This window comes from Amphibalanus amphitrite, unplaced genomic scaffold, assembly GCF_019059575.1.
Source record: "Amphibalanus amphitrite isolate SeventyFive unplaced genomic scaffold, NRLGWU_Aamphi_draft 001317F_arrow, whole genome shotgun sequence".
NCBI classification, from domain to species: Eukaryota; Metazoa; Arthropoda; class Thecostraca; order Balanomorpha; family Balanidae; genus Amphibalanus; species Amphibalanus amphitrite.
The window spans coordinates 23593-37193 of NW_024882810.1; the positions used below are offsets into that span (position 1 = coordinate 23593).

Genomic DNA, 13601 nt, shown 5'->3' on the forward strand with positions numbered 1-13601 from the left:
GTCGGCGACCACCTCCAGCAAGTCGTTCAAGCTTGACCATGTGGCTCCGCCCCGTGGTCAGACCCCCAAAACTCGTCCATCCTACCGTGGGCCGCTTGACCGGGCGCTGGAATCAGCCCGGAATTTGTCCTCGGTGCTGGAGCTCGTGACGATAGAGCTTGCTGTCCCAGTGCCCGCGGCGCTGGAGCTCGCTGCGCTGGAGCCTGTGGCGCTGGAGCCTGCTGTTCCAGTGTCCGAGGCGCTGGAGGCTGCTGTCCCAGTGTCCGCGGCGCTGCTGCTCGCTGCGCTGAAGCCTGTGGCGTTGGAGCACGCGGCGCTGGAGCCTGCTGTCCCAGTGTCCGCTGTGCTGGAACCTGCTGTCCCAGTGTCCGCGGCGTTGGTGCTCGCTGCGCTGAAGCCTGTGGCGTTGGAGCACGCGGCGCTGGAGCCTGCTGTCCCAGTGTCCGCGGCGCTGTTGCTCGCTGCGCTGAAGCCTGTGGCGCTTCCCGTCTTGCGAAGGGGCACAGCGAGCCAGTGAGCTGGGAGGCGTTATGCGCGCGTACAAGGAGGGCGCCTGAGCGTGACGATTACTCTTCGCCAAGAATTCTTCCTGGACTCCCAACGCCGGTGGTTCTCTCCGCTTGCGTCTTGGAGTCGGGCGACTTGGGATAATCCACACCTTACTTCTTTCCGAGGAGGGCAGCATCGCGACGCTCATTCAGAGTCTCGAGGTTGAGGAGCTGGCAGGCAGGGGCGTAGTCTCTGTCGTATTCTGGCAGGATTTTACGTGCTCTTTTCTGGACTTGTTCGTGCCAGTTAAAGTTGACAGGAAATGTTGGTGTCGGCGCATAAGGCGCCTCGTAACGCCCCCCAGCAGTGTGTTCAGGGACCACTGCTTCTCACAGCAGCTGCCGTCAGCTGCTGCTGTGACCTAGTCAGGACTCAGCCCCTGCATTCACTGCTCGCACCCAAGAGCTGATGGGTACGAGTGGTCTAGCGCCTTTAGCAAGGCAGACAGGCGGGCAGTCATTTGACGACCCGCCAGTTTGTCTGTTTTGAGCACGACAAAGCACATCAGGGTCGCGGAACTTTTACAGCGATGAAAGGACAGACGCTGCGCGAACAACTGTGCGCATCTTTGACAGTCAGAAAACAGCAAATGCGACTCCAGAATAAAACACCAGATCCGTCATGTAGGCATTGGTGACATCATCCGACCGTGCGCACTGCGCAGCTCTCCAAAGGCGCCAGGCTTTCCAGAGAAAGCTGTGCGCCAACTCGGAAGGACGCTGTGGTCCACGGCCCTAGTACCGGTAGCGGTGGTACTCGCGGCGCCGGAACCTGCTGTTCCAGTGTCCGTGACGCTGGAGCCTGCTGTTCCAGTGTCCGCTGTGCTGGAGCCTGCTGTCCCAGTGTCCGCTGTGCTGGAGCCTGCTGTCCCAGTGTCCGCGCGCTGAAACAGCGCTTGAGCTGGCGGTGCTGGAGCCTACTGTCCCAGTGTCCGCGGCGCTGTTGCTCGCTGCTCTGGAGCCTGTGGCGCTGGAACTCGCTGCGCTGGAGGCTGTTGTCCCAGTGTCAGCGGCGGTGGAGGCTGTTGTCGGAGTGTCCGCGGCGCTGTTGCTCGCTGCGCTGGAGCCTGTGGCGCTGGAGCCTGCTGTCCTAGTTTCCGCGGCGCTGTTGCTCGCTGCGCTGAAGCCTGAATGCGGCTGTCTTTATAAAGTACGACTTAAAGTCTTCGATGGCCATCGGCCGTCTCCTGGGCCATCCAGAGCGCCGCCGTCTTGATAAAGTACGACTTAAAGTCTTCGATGGCCATCGGGCGTCTCCTGGGCCATCCAGAGCGCCGCCGTCTTGATGAAGTACGACTTTAAGTCTTCGATGACCATCGGCCGTCAATTGGGCCAGCCAGAGCGCCGCCGACTTGATGAAGAACGACTTCAAGTCTTCGATGGCCATCGGGCGTCTCTTGGGCCATCAAGAGCGCCGCCGTCTTGATGAAGTACGACTTTAAGTCTTCGATGGCCATCGGCCGTCTCCTGGGCTAGCCAGAGTGCCGCCGTCTTGATGAAGTACGACTTTAAGTCTTCGATGGCCATCGGCCGTCTCCTGGGCTAGCCAGAGTGCCGCCGTCTTGATGAAGTACGACTTTAAGTCTTCGATGGCCATCGGCTGTCTCCTGGGCCATCCAGAGCGCCGCCGTTTTGATGAAGTACGAGTTTAAGTCTTCGATGGCCATCGGGCGTCTCCTGGGCCATCCAGAGCGCCGCCGTCTTGATAAAGTACGACTTTAAGTTGTCGATGGCCATTGGGCGTTTCCTGGGCCATCCAGAGCGCCGCCGTTTTGATAAAGTACGACTTTAAGTTGTCGATGGCCATCGGGCGTCTCCTGGGCCATTTAGAGCGCCGCCGTCTTGATAAAGTACTACTTAAAGTCTTCGATGGCCATCGGCCGTCTCCTGGGCCATCCAGAGTACCGCCGTCTTGATGAAGTACGACTTTAAGTCTTCGATGGCCATCGGGCGTCTCCTGAGCCATCCAGAGCGCCGCCGTCTTGATGAAGTACGACTTTAAGTCTTCGATGGCCATCGGGCGTCTCCTGGGCCAGCCAGAGCGCCGCCGTCTTGATGAAGTACGACTTTAAGTCTTCGATGGCCATCGGCCGTCTCCTGGGCCATCCAGAGCGCCGCCGTCTTGATGAATTACGACTTTAAGCCTTCGATGGCCATCGGCCGTCTCCTGGGCTAGCCAGAGCGCCGCCGTCTTGATAAAGTACGACTTAAAGTCTTCGATGGCCATCGGCCGTCTCCTGGGCCATCCAGAGCGCCGCCGTCTTGATGAAGTACGACTTTAAGTCTTCGATGGCCATCGGGCGTCTCCTGGGCCAGCCAGAGCGCCGCCGTCTTGATGAAGTACGACTTTAAGTCTTCGATGGCCATCGGCCGTCTCCTGGGCCAGCCAGAGCGCCGCCGTCTTGATGAAGTACGACTTTAAGTCTTCGATGGCCATCGGGCGTCTCCTGAGCCATCCAGAGCGCCGCCGTCTTGATGAAGTACGACTTTAAGTCTTCGATGGCCATCGGCCGTCTCCTGGGCCATCCAGAGCGCCGCCGTCTTGATGAAGTACGACTTTAAGTCTTCGATCGCCATCGGCCGTCTCCTGGGCCATCCAGAGCGCCGCCGTCTTGATGAAGTACGACTGTAAGTCTTCGATGGCCATCGAACGTCTCCTTGGCCATCCAGAGCGCCGTCGTCTTGATGAAGTACGACTTTAAGTCTTCGATGGCCATCGGGCGTCTCCTGGGCCATCCAGAGCGCCGCCGTCTTGATGAAGTACGACTTTAAGTTTTCGATGGCCATCGGCCGTCTCCTGGGCCATCCAGAGCGCCGCCGTCTTGATGAAGTACGACTTCAAGTCGTCGATGGCCATCGGCCGTCTCCTGGGCCAGCCAGAGCGCCGCGGCGAACAGCCGCCGCAGCTGCCGCGGAAATGTGATGACGGCCGCCTCCGCCATGGCCCGGTGCCAGTGTTGGCCGTCTTCCAGCAGGCCTAGCGCCGAGCAGGCCTCCTGAAAGGTGGCGCAATGGCGGCCGTCCACTGTCCGTAGATCCGCGTAGGACCGTGGCCCAGGCACCTGGTGAAGCAGCACGCGCAAAAAGAAAGACTCTCCAGCGCGCGGGCTCACACTGAAGACGCGCCCAATGGCTTGCGCGACAAAAATGCCGGGTGCCTCTTGGTGAGGTGCGCCTCGGCGCCGCCGCCGCCAGCTGCGCGTCGGCTGCTGCCAGGTGAAGTAGCGGGGCACCTGGTGGTAGAACAGAGTGGCTGCGAAATCATCTTCAGCACATAGCATGAAGAAGCTGGTTAGCTTTGTGTCCACCCCGCACTGCACGGCGAAGTGCAGCGGCTGGTCCTCGCCGCCCAGATGCACCGGCAGCTGCTCCACCGTCGGTGCGTGGTCGTGGACTAGGTAGGCCAGCAGACGCCAGGCCTCCTCCATGGCGCTGAGGTAGCGACTTTGCTGGTAGGTGGTGATCTCGTCCACCACTCAAAAAAAAAGTTTCACTTGATTTACGAATAAGCTAATCAGAGACACTTGTATGTATGACCCGGGTCATATTTGAGAGCAAATACCTATATTTGCTGCCAAATTTCCCCCACATTGACATGAAGTAAATCCTTCATTACGTCACAGATCCGATCTAAATGACGTCACGATGAAATATAAAAGTCGCAATATCTCAAAAAGTATACAATGAAAACGCGTAAAAACTTGCAGAATTCGTCACAATATCATGAGTAACATTTCCGAATCCTAAATGGTACTTTTTTGAAGGTGGGATAGTCCCTTTAAGCATTTTTTAATAGCATTTAAGGCTCCCGCCGCAGCTTGCTGTCCGGGCTGGAGCTGACGGACGGCGAGCAGCTCCGCCCGCGACAGTGAGATACAGTACTCATTAAGTGGCCTCTTACTGCGCCCCCCCCCCCCCCTCCATCCTGCCCGTGGCCGACTCGCTCGCTACAACAGGTTTAGCTGCCAAGTCCAATTAATATGATTTTGATGACGGGAAGCTTGGCCCATGAGAGTTTGTCTTTCTCGTCGGGTCATTGAAGCTAATCGAGATAAAGTAACCCTCCGCCTCTTTAACCATGACCATATCCCTCGACCATATCCCATATCCCATAATTCCGATTTACGTGCCCCGTAAATCCCGTATAAGGGCCACCGTGTCTTCGTCCACCTAGGAATTCACAACACGTGCTTAAATCAGGAGTTTGGTAGCTTTGAGAAATGCGCCATGGTCTAAGTAAGATAAGTAAGCCTAAATGTCATAGGTCAGTCGGTATTTTTCATATCTATAAGTAGTCAGTATCGAAAATGGGTGTAGGACATAACGGGTCTCGTTACACTAAATAGTTACATGCTGACATCGGCAATCTATAAAATAACACCATGTTTCCTTCCATCCTGAGGTACGTCATTTGACAGCGGGTGGAACGCCTCATCGACATGTTCCTGTGGCAGAAGTGGAACTGACATCAGCATCCCGCACCACTTGCGGAAGAGGTCTGACGCCCTGTAGGCTATTGCTAAGCCACGACGCCGGAGCTGCAAAGTACGCATTTGAAAAACGTCATTTTCAGCTTTCTTTCCTCTATCTTACTCCTACTGCAAGTTAAGTAAGCATTCTTCTAAAGTATGCTGCTTGCTGAATGGATCATTTCAATCATCGTAACTGGACATACAATGCCTGTCGGTGTCGATACAGCGCCTGACAGAAGTGAAAGTGACACCCAGACATTCGCCCACCGGGCCAGCAGTCCTCAACGGCCGCCATAAGAGCTGCCTCGAAGTCGGTGGCAATGTTCAAAGAGGCGCAACGGTAGCTGGAACCCCAGTTCACCTCCATCACCTGGTCGATTTTCGGCTCTCCTTTGTTTTTTACATGCTGGAGAAGCGCCACGCTCCATTTCGGTGGATCTTCCAACCACTTCACGAAGGCAAATTGATGGCTCCGTCGACGCCAGTGACGTGACTCAGTTCACGCATATAAATGTACCTAGCTAGGTCACCGACGCCGGTGTTGTTAGATGCTGTCGGAGTATCCACCACCTCAACCGCGTCGTCCATGTCTAGTCCGATGCCTGGGAGACTGGACATTGGAAGACGGTGCAACTCCTGCAGCTTTTTAAGGAGCTCCGGCTCCAGTGGCGCGTCCAGCGCGGTTGCCGCTGCGGACGTTGTTTGGGGTTTTGTGTCGCTCGGTTGTCAGGCGTGGTCTTCTCCTGGGTCGGACCACGTTACCTCACTGAGATTTAAATGGCGGCAAGCTTGGCCCATAAGAGTTTGTCTATCTCGTTGGCTCATAGAAGCTAATCGAGATAAAGTTGATTCAGTCCTTTCGGGACTTTCTGACAAATGGCATCGCTTACGCTATGTGATACTGTGCTTACAAAATAGATCTGTTACGTTCTGTGCCAAGCTGGAGGGTTGCATAGGCTCCTGTTTTTCTTGGTCACGGAGGCCTAAAGTGTATCCAAGGTTCCAAAGACGCGTAATGGTTTAGTGGCCGAGACTCCAGCTCCGTGTCCAGCTGAACGGGGATGTCACCCTTTGCCTCTCTAACGACGACCGTCAGCCCGTGGTCGGGCCGTGTCGGAGGGACTTCAGCGGCTCCAGCGGCTCCCTCGGTCCTGTCGGAGGGAGCTGTGTCAGCTTACTGCAGTCGGACGGAGCTGCTGCCGGGCTCCTCCTCCTGCTCCCTTGTTCCCTTCTTGCAAGGGGGCACAGTGAGCTAGTGCGCTGAGAGGAGCCGTACGTGCGTATCAGGAGGGCTTCTGAGCGTGACGATTTTTCTTCGCCCAGAATTCTTACTGTCCTGGATTCACCAGCGGTGGTTTCTGCTTTTTGCCTCTCGGGGCTGGGCGACTTAGGATAGCATCTTCTTTCACACGCGTGGCAGTGTCCTTTAGCAGTCGTCGGACAAGTCCACCACATGAAGACTGTTGCCTCCTTAGAGGAGTTGGCGTTTTACGATGCGCATGTACGACTCCACTGTTGCGTTGAAGGCGACGGTACCGGGCATTAGACAGCTCCTGAGAGGGATCAGCGGTATGACGCTGGTAACGACGATCTGCACAACATTATCTACTGACTTAGACTCTACAAAGGTCACAAAGGTGCGTTGGAACCTGGCCTTCAGAATACCAAAGGTGTGCTCGACCTTCACCCTGGTGCCTGACAGCACTCTGTTGAAAAGCCTTTTCTTCCTTTCATTGTCCGCTGGGTAGGGCCCTTGATAGTGTTGGTTTTCGCGAAAGGGGGTCATCAGCCATGGCTGCAGCTGGAAGGCAGCATCGCCAATAATGTACTTTCCTGGCTGAATAAAGTTTTCATCCGCAAGTTTCCTACCCAAACTACTGTTCCTGAACACCCTAGAGTTATGCACAGAGCCAGGCCACCCCACACATACATCCAAGAACCTGGCATCTGCATCACACACCGCAAGCAAGTTGATAGAGTAGAGCCCCTTTCTGTTGATATAGGCTTCCGGATCAGCCGGAGAGGGATCAGCCGCATGACGCTGGTCAGCATGTGCTGCACCAGACTTGGGCCGTAGAAGGCGCTAGTAACCGCTGGAGTATCTGCCACTTTGACTTGGGCGTCTTTTGCCGCCTCCTCGATTTGACGACCGAACGGCGTTTGCGTACCGGCTGCGGGGAGGTTATCGTCTGCTGTCATATGGAACTCGTGACATGATGACTCTGATGCCACCGAGTGCAGATGCATCCACTGCCGTTCCTTCGACAGCGCCAGCAGACAGAAATTTTCGAAGCCGTGGTCTAGCTGCGAGAGACTGGTGGCCTTCTGCATTCTGTCGAAGAGCCCCATGTAGCCGCCAGCTGCCTCCTTTCTCACGCTCTGTCGCTGCTCGGAGGTTCCGTGACAGGCTGTGAGATAGACCTGATACCGGGAGAGGTGCTTATACCCTATTTAAACTTTGTATGTAATTTCCCGTAGGAGAACCGCTTCACGTGCGGCTGATGGCATCTACGGCGACCTGCGCCCAGCCACACTCCTTGACACTGGATCTGGCCAGGTGCAGTGGGTACGCACCATCCCACAAGTACGGCACACATGCCTCTGATCGCGCCGCGAGGTCTGGCTGTGAGGATCGGAGTTTGGTCAGGAATTTGGCCGGAACGTCGACCCGGTGATACTGGCCGTCAGTACATATGGCGGAGAGCTTTCTCGTTTCTTTCACTCCGACTGAAGCCACCGTTTTCAGCCACTCTTCCGCCAGTCGATGACCATCGTACTTCTGCACAACCGGCGAACCCACCACAAAAGGCTGGATGAGACTGCTTCACGTTGACATCAGTTCTTTACCCATAGCAACTGGGACCAGAAGTTCCTTCGAACTTACTTCTGTTGCCAATCAGTTATCAACCGACAGCAACTGGGCTGCTGGCATTGAACTCGCCTCTGATATTACCCTCACTTTGTTGCTTTAGTGCAGGGCCTTGAGCACATTTGCTAGGCGAGGGGGCTCTTTCGTCATACGTATAGGAGAACTTCCAGCGCTGCATATGAACGGGAGGGACAGACGTGATCTGGGAAAGACGTTTGGTCTTGATCTGGGAAGGACGGACAGTTAGTTATGAGATATTTCTGTAGAGGATTTGGCGATGAAAGCTTCTTTAACTGTCCATAATTTTACCAACACATCGATCACGCAGGTCAGCTTACGTCATCCCTGTCCCACCATTGACGTCATCTCTTTCTCACACCAGCTGTGACGCACACTGCTTTTATTCCGTCACGCACACTATTTCTGTTTTTATACTTTTTTACTTTTTACTTACTCAACGACTATCATTCTCGCCCTCTTTCTCGCACTGTCACGCACTACTTCCGGGCGAACTTAAGGGGCGCGTTAGTTTGCAGGTACTGGGCCATGGCTGAAAGTATCGCCCTAGTACCCTGTGAAGTCAGATGAACCCCATCTCGTGAAAAATAATGTGGGTTAGCGCGGAGCGTCTTCCCAGCTTCCTCAAATTTCGCCCTTGCTCCGCACGCCTTCCCAACTGTCCCCACTCTTTGCCGCATGTTGTAGAGTGGGCATGTGGGGATGGACGGACGCGGAAAATGATTTATCAATAATAGGGGAGGTACCAATGCCGTTCGATCGCCTTCAATCCTCCATCACGAAAAGACGCTTCGCTGGCATAATAACGTGTTGTCCTGGTCATTGGGCACACTCATGCTAGCTAAACATACTCGTATATAATACAACAGTGAGGCATTCCTTAGGAAGTCTGTACACGGTTAAAAATACGACCTTTGACCTCCTCAATAAAATTGCTAGGATTGACCTTATGCTCATAATATTAGTGAAAATAATTACTAATATTATTATAAAGCCAATCGTAACATTTTTATTGATGGTCATCATGCTCAAAGAAACGTTGTATCACATACAACTTTGGCCTCCTCAGTGGCCCCTGCGGCTGGCTGCCGACACCCGATAAACTGCTGTAGGGAGCGCACCATCTCGGTACATAAGTTTAAATGTTGTTCGCCCTGCTCCACCGACCGCACCATCTCAGTACATAAGTTTAAATGTTGTTCGCCCTGCTCCACCGACCGCACCATCTCAGTACATAAGTTTAAATGTTGTTCGCCCTGCTCCACCGACCGCTCCAGGCTCCTCGCCATACTGGTCTCACTCTCGGCCATGGTCTCGAGTACCTGGCCATCGCGGGCGACGCTGACCTCCCGCAGAGTCACCAGCCTTCTGGTGTGCTGCGCCTTCCTTTGCCGACCAAGAGCCTGTTCTTTTTAAAGGTCTCCAAGGTCGCGGCCACAGCCGCCGCATCGCCGGCCGTTCCCTCGTCTAGGCTAAATACAGGTACAGAGACTTGTCGTGCGAGTCGTGGTACTCGATACCTGACGAGAACATACTGTGCACATAGTTCCCTGGAACAGCCCGTCGTCGTTCTCTACACTTGTCACAAATGCCATGGCTGATTGCACTTCGGGCTCTTCTTTATGTTCCCTTGTCATAATGTGTCGCAAGTTCCTCTGCTTTGTTCCACAGAAAAAAAGGTATGTGTTTGCCCTAACGCAGGTGTATTAGATCCTTAACTAGTGACTTCCACTGGATTTCCGTCATTTGGATCATTGGGTTCAGAATCACTTGATGAAGACTCTTGCGCGTCAGATACGGTGGCAGCCTCGGAACCATCCGGACCTGTCCGCGCTTAAAATCACAAAATGTTAGTTTTACAACAGTACTATCTCAGGTGATACGCATGACACACCTATCGTCAATACTCCATTTAAACAGCAAAACTCTGGAAACTATGTATTCATGATTTGCACTTCGGCCCCCCTCAAGGGCTCTCTACTGTGTCGCCTCGTCTCCGGATACATATTTCAGCCCGCTTACGCAGATAGGGCACCGCGCACTTCACGTCTTCCGCGCACAGGCTTCCAGCAGCTGCGCATAACACGCAGTAATTTGTCCTCTACGTCGTCGAGGTCATTAGGTGCCACATTTCTCATAAGAGTACCGAGGTACTCTAGGAAGCACGACACCCTGTCCTTTTCTGTGGCCTTTGCTTGCTTCCAGCAGTCCACTAGGTCTCTGCCAGGACTGCTGGCTGGCTCCTGCGTCAGCAGGTGTTTTCTGGGACGGCTGAGGCCGCCGCGGGGTGGCCAGGTCCGGCCCTGGCCGACGTACGTCCGGCGTACCACTCGGTCCCGGAGTTGGTGAGAGCGTTGCTGCGGCTTAGCCGGCGGCGGCTCCAACGTCGCGGGCTGACTGTCGACAGGCCGACGGTCTGGTTCGGGACGTGCCGCCGCTTCTGTAGCGGCGCTTCTATTCGCAGCCACAGTCCCGGGCTGGCCGTTCCCGACGGCAGCAGTGACTTCGGCATCGGCGGAAGCGGGTGCTGGAGAGGAAGTGTTGGATGCCTGGCTGTCCTCGAATACAACGTCCTGAGAAGAAACGTTGTGCACGTCATGAGTCAGGTAAACGGTGGTCGTAAATTCGACTGAAACAATACGATTCGTATTTTTATCGGATATTCTACGACCGATTTCCCGCGCCTTCCTTTGCCGACCAAGGGCCTTTTTTATGGTAACTGGCTGGAAACGTGAACTGACCGAGAACTGCCCTTCAATTCAACTGACTGAACTCAACTCCGAACTTCAACTCAGCTGAACTTCAACTGACTGTCCGGCGGCGGGCGGGCGCAGTCGTCGACTCTATGTAGTGGTCGCTTCGGTCGGGGCCCGGCACGGGCACAGCCTCTGACATTACATTGTTACGTCACATCGCGAGTCCTCACATTAAATTAGCTGATGCTAATTTTATGTGGGAACGATTTAAGCGGCCACTACTAAGAGGTCTAAACTAAATGACATTTGTTGAGTACTTAATCTACCGACCTAAAACAATCGATCTACGTATCGGCACATTCTAACCTAACACACTTCGAGCACAACGATGGGCTATTTCCCATTTCGAGTTCAGTAGTCGAGAGTTCGTTAACGTCAACTGCTTGCAATTGCTGCAAATGTTCCGTTATCTCTGTCGCCACCGATTCAATTCATAAAAGAAATATAACAGCGCGTACTTGTATTTTTACTGGAGCCTCCGAGTTGTCTCCGGAGCTGAAGTGAATGTGCTCCGGGTCGCTGAACGCACGGAGTCAAAACACAGACGCGTCAAACAAACAACCGAGTACGGGCGAGGTCAAGCACGGAGGGGTTGCCCGGTCACAGAAAGTGTAAAACGTGCAGTGTCGCTAGTCATCTGCTTTGCCGTAAAACACACAATGGGACCCAAACGACGCTGTACTGAGGGGACAGTACTCAGTGTAGTACTCTGTTCAGTGTGGCACTCAGCGGCCAGACCTTTTCAGTTTTTGTTTACGGTTGTACACGCCGTTTTTTACTTCTTGCCACGTCCTTGCGGCCAGTGCGGCTTCGTTTTCCAACACTTGAGTGCAGTCGGCCTTACATGGGACTTTCATAGCCCTCAGATGCCCACTGAAATGCCTCTCAACAGCTTCCTTTTCTTCGACCGACCAAAACTTCTTGGTTGTAGGCTGCCGACGCCTGGGCCGTTCTTGCGATATCGCCGTGTTACGGGGAGGCTGATGCAAGTCAACCTGGGTATCAGATTGGTGGTGGTCGTTTTCACCTGGCATCTCTATGTCCGCGAGACCCTTTCCTCTCCAGTTTCCAAGCCCTTCTTCAGACGCCAGGAGTAGCTTACCTACCAAGGCCAACTGCGTGGTCGACTCGGGCATCCTGTAAACCTCTCTGTGGACACGCACGTCGTGCCCCAAGAAGGTCGCCAAAAGGTAAACATTCGGACCGTCAAAACAGCGCTTTGTATTCCGCATGTGCGTATGATACACACGCCCTGTCTGCCATCCACCAAATCCAGGTGACGACGACCAACACACTGTGCCACAATACAGGGTCCGTCCCACGAGTCGTCCATTTTTGATCGCGCGCCAAAAATCTTAAGCCAAACACGCTCACCAGGCAGATACTTTTCGTCTTTCACTTGATACCGCCGGTCATAATAGCGCTTATAATCCTGCATACGATCACGCTGTCGCTCTCGGGCCCGCTGGAATACCTCAGATAACACACGGAGCTTTTCTGAAACATAATCATCAGAATATTTCTGTACCGGGCGAGTCACTAGCGCAGAGAGGGGACTATGTGTGTTCCACACTCCGCCTCCGCTGATCATTTGGCGATCGTGGCGGCACCCGGTGGTCACGAGCCGAGTCCACAGCCACGCAATCGGCCCAGTGGACGGCTGGACGAGAAGCGGCCCCGGCTCGGCCGGCCGGCCGCGCCAGACGGTCCCAAACAAACCACGTGACCCAGCCGGCCGGGTCAAGGTCAGCTGAATAACCGACACAGGTTCACGTCACCACACAGCACCAAAAACGGTTTCGGCGTGCTGGTTGGTCAGTATCTGGCCGTGGGGGCTGGTTGGCTGCTTGGCAAGGGCGATGAAGCCGTGCTTGTACCGCCTGCCAAGCACGAAATTGGGCCTGTTGCTCTAGCGCCTTCTCCAAGGCCAGAGTCCGCTTGCGGTCAATTGTGGAATAATTGACCAACGGCGCCCCTCTTAAGTGGGGCGGCTTTGGTGGCCGAGGAGGCGGATGACAAAGTTCGACGTAAGTCACTGCGAACAGGACAGGGATTCATTGGATGGTTAAAGCCTATTCATATATGCCGTGAAGGTGGTAGGGAAAAATGCTAGGAGTGCGCACATTAGCTTTACATTGTTTCTGCAACTCCCATGCACTAAAGCGATCCATTATTTCGTGATTGGCGTGATAGGGTAAACATATAGCTACGCTTGTCCTGCACTTGCGCACGTGCAAAGTGAGACCTTGTTTGTTGTTTGTTTGTTGGGGGTTAGGGGCGCGCCGACGGCGAGGTCATTTTGCGCCCATAACAAAGATTTTAAATACGTCTTTAATTACTTACTTATTTACGTTTTATGCTTAGGATAGGAAAGTAACGGGGAAGTTGGCTGCACGGATAAAGGAAAATATGCTACCGTTATGGATCCAGCGCGAGTTATCTGAGAGAAGATCTACATAGGAGAGTCACTGTGGGCGCAAGATGCCCGAGGTGGTGTGACCGCATCCCGTCAAGCCGGCGGCAATTCAGCAGCACATGGGCCACTGAGAGTTGTTCCCCACAGTGGGTGCAGTTCGGTCTATCTTCACCGCGCAGCAGAAGATAGACCGATAGAATATAGACTCTTGCGTGACATTGACTTTGGGGCTGCCTTGGATCGTAACTTTACCCACAAATAGGGGACTGATAAGCGTTAAGCTACTTCAAAACATGTGCAAAGACTGTTTTTCAGTCGTCAAAACTTTTCACGGACATTCCATACAAGTTTTCGGGCCTTCCAAAACATCTACGGACACTGTCCGTAGTGTCCGTAGTGGTGGCGACGCCCATGGTAACGGCACTGGTTACGCTGCACATGACGCAAACACATATCTGTCTGCCAGAACGGTACCTCCTATAGGCGCAGTACGCCGAGGTTCTCACAGATTCACCGACTGAC

The 13601-nt window shown here is 54.2% G+C and overlaps 1 long non-coding RNA gene across 1 annotated transcript in view; it reads right to left on the reverse strand.

Annotated features, from left to right (window-relative positions):
* Positions 1–10447: 10447 nt before the first annotated feature.
* LOC122372109 overlaps positions 10448–13601 on the reverse strand; it is a 34464-nt gene continuing 31310 nt past the window's right edge. Inside the window, exon 4 of the long non-coding RNA XR_006254821.1 lies at positions 10448–10480. This is a non-coding gene — a long non-coding RNA (uncharacterized LOC122372109). The remainder of the gene's footprint in view (positions 10481–13601) is intronic.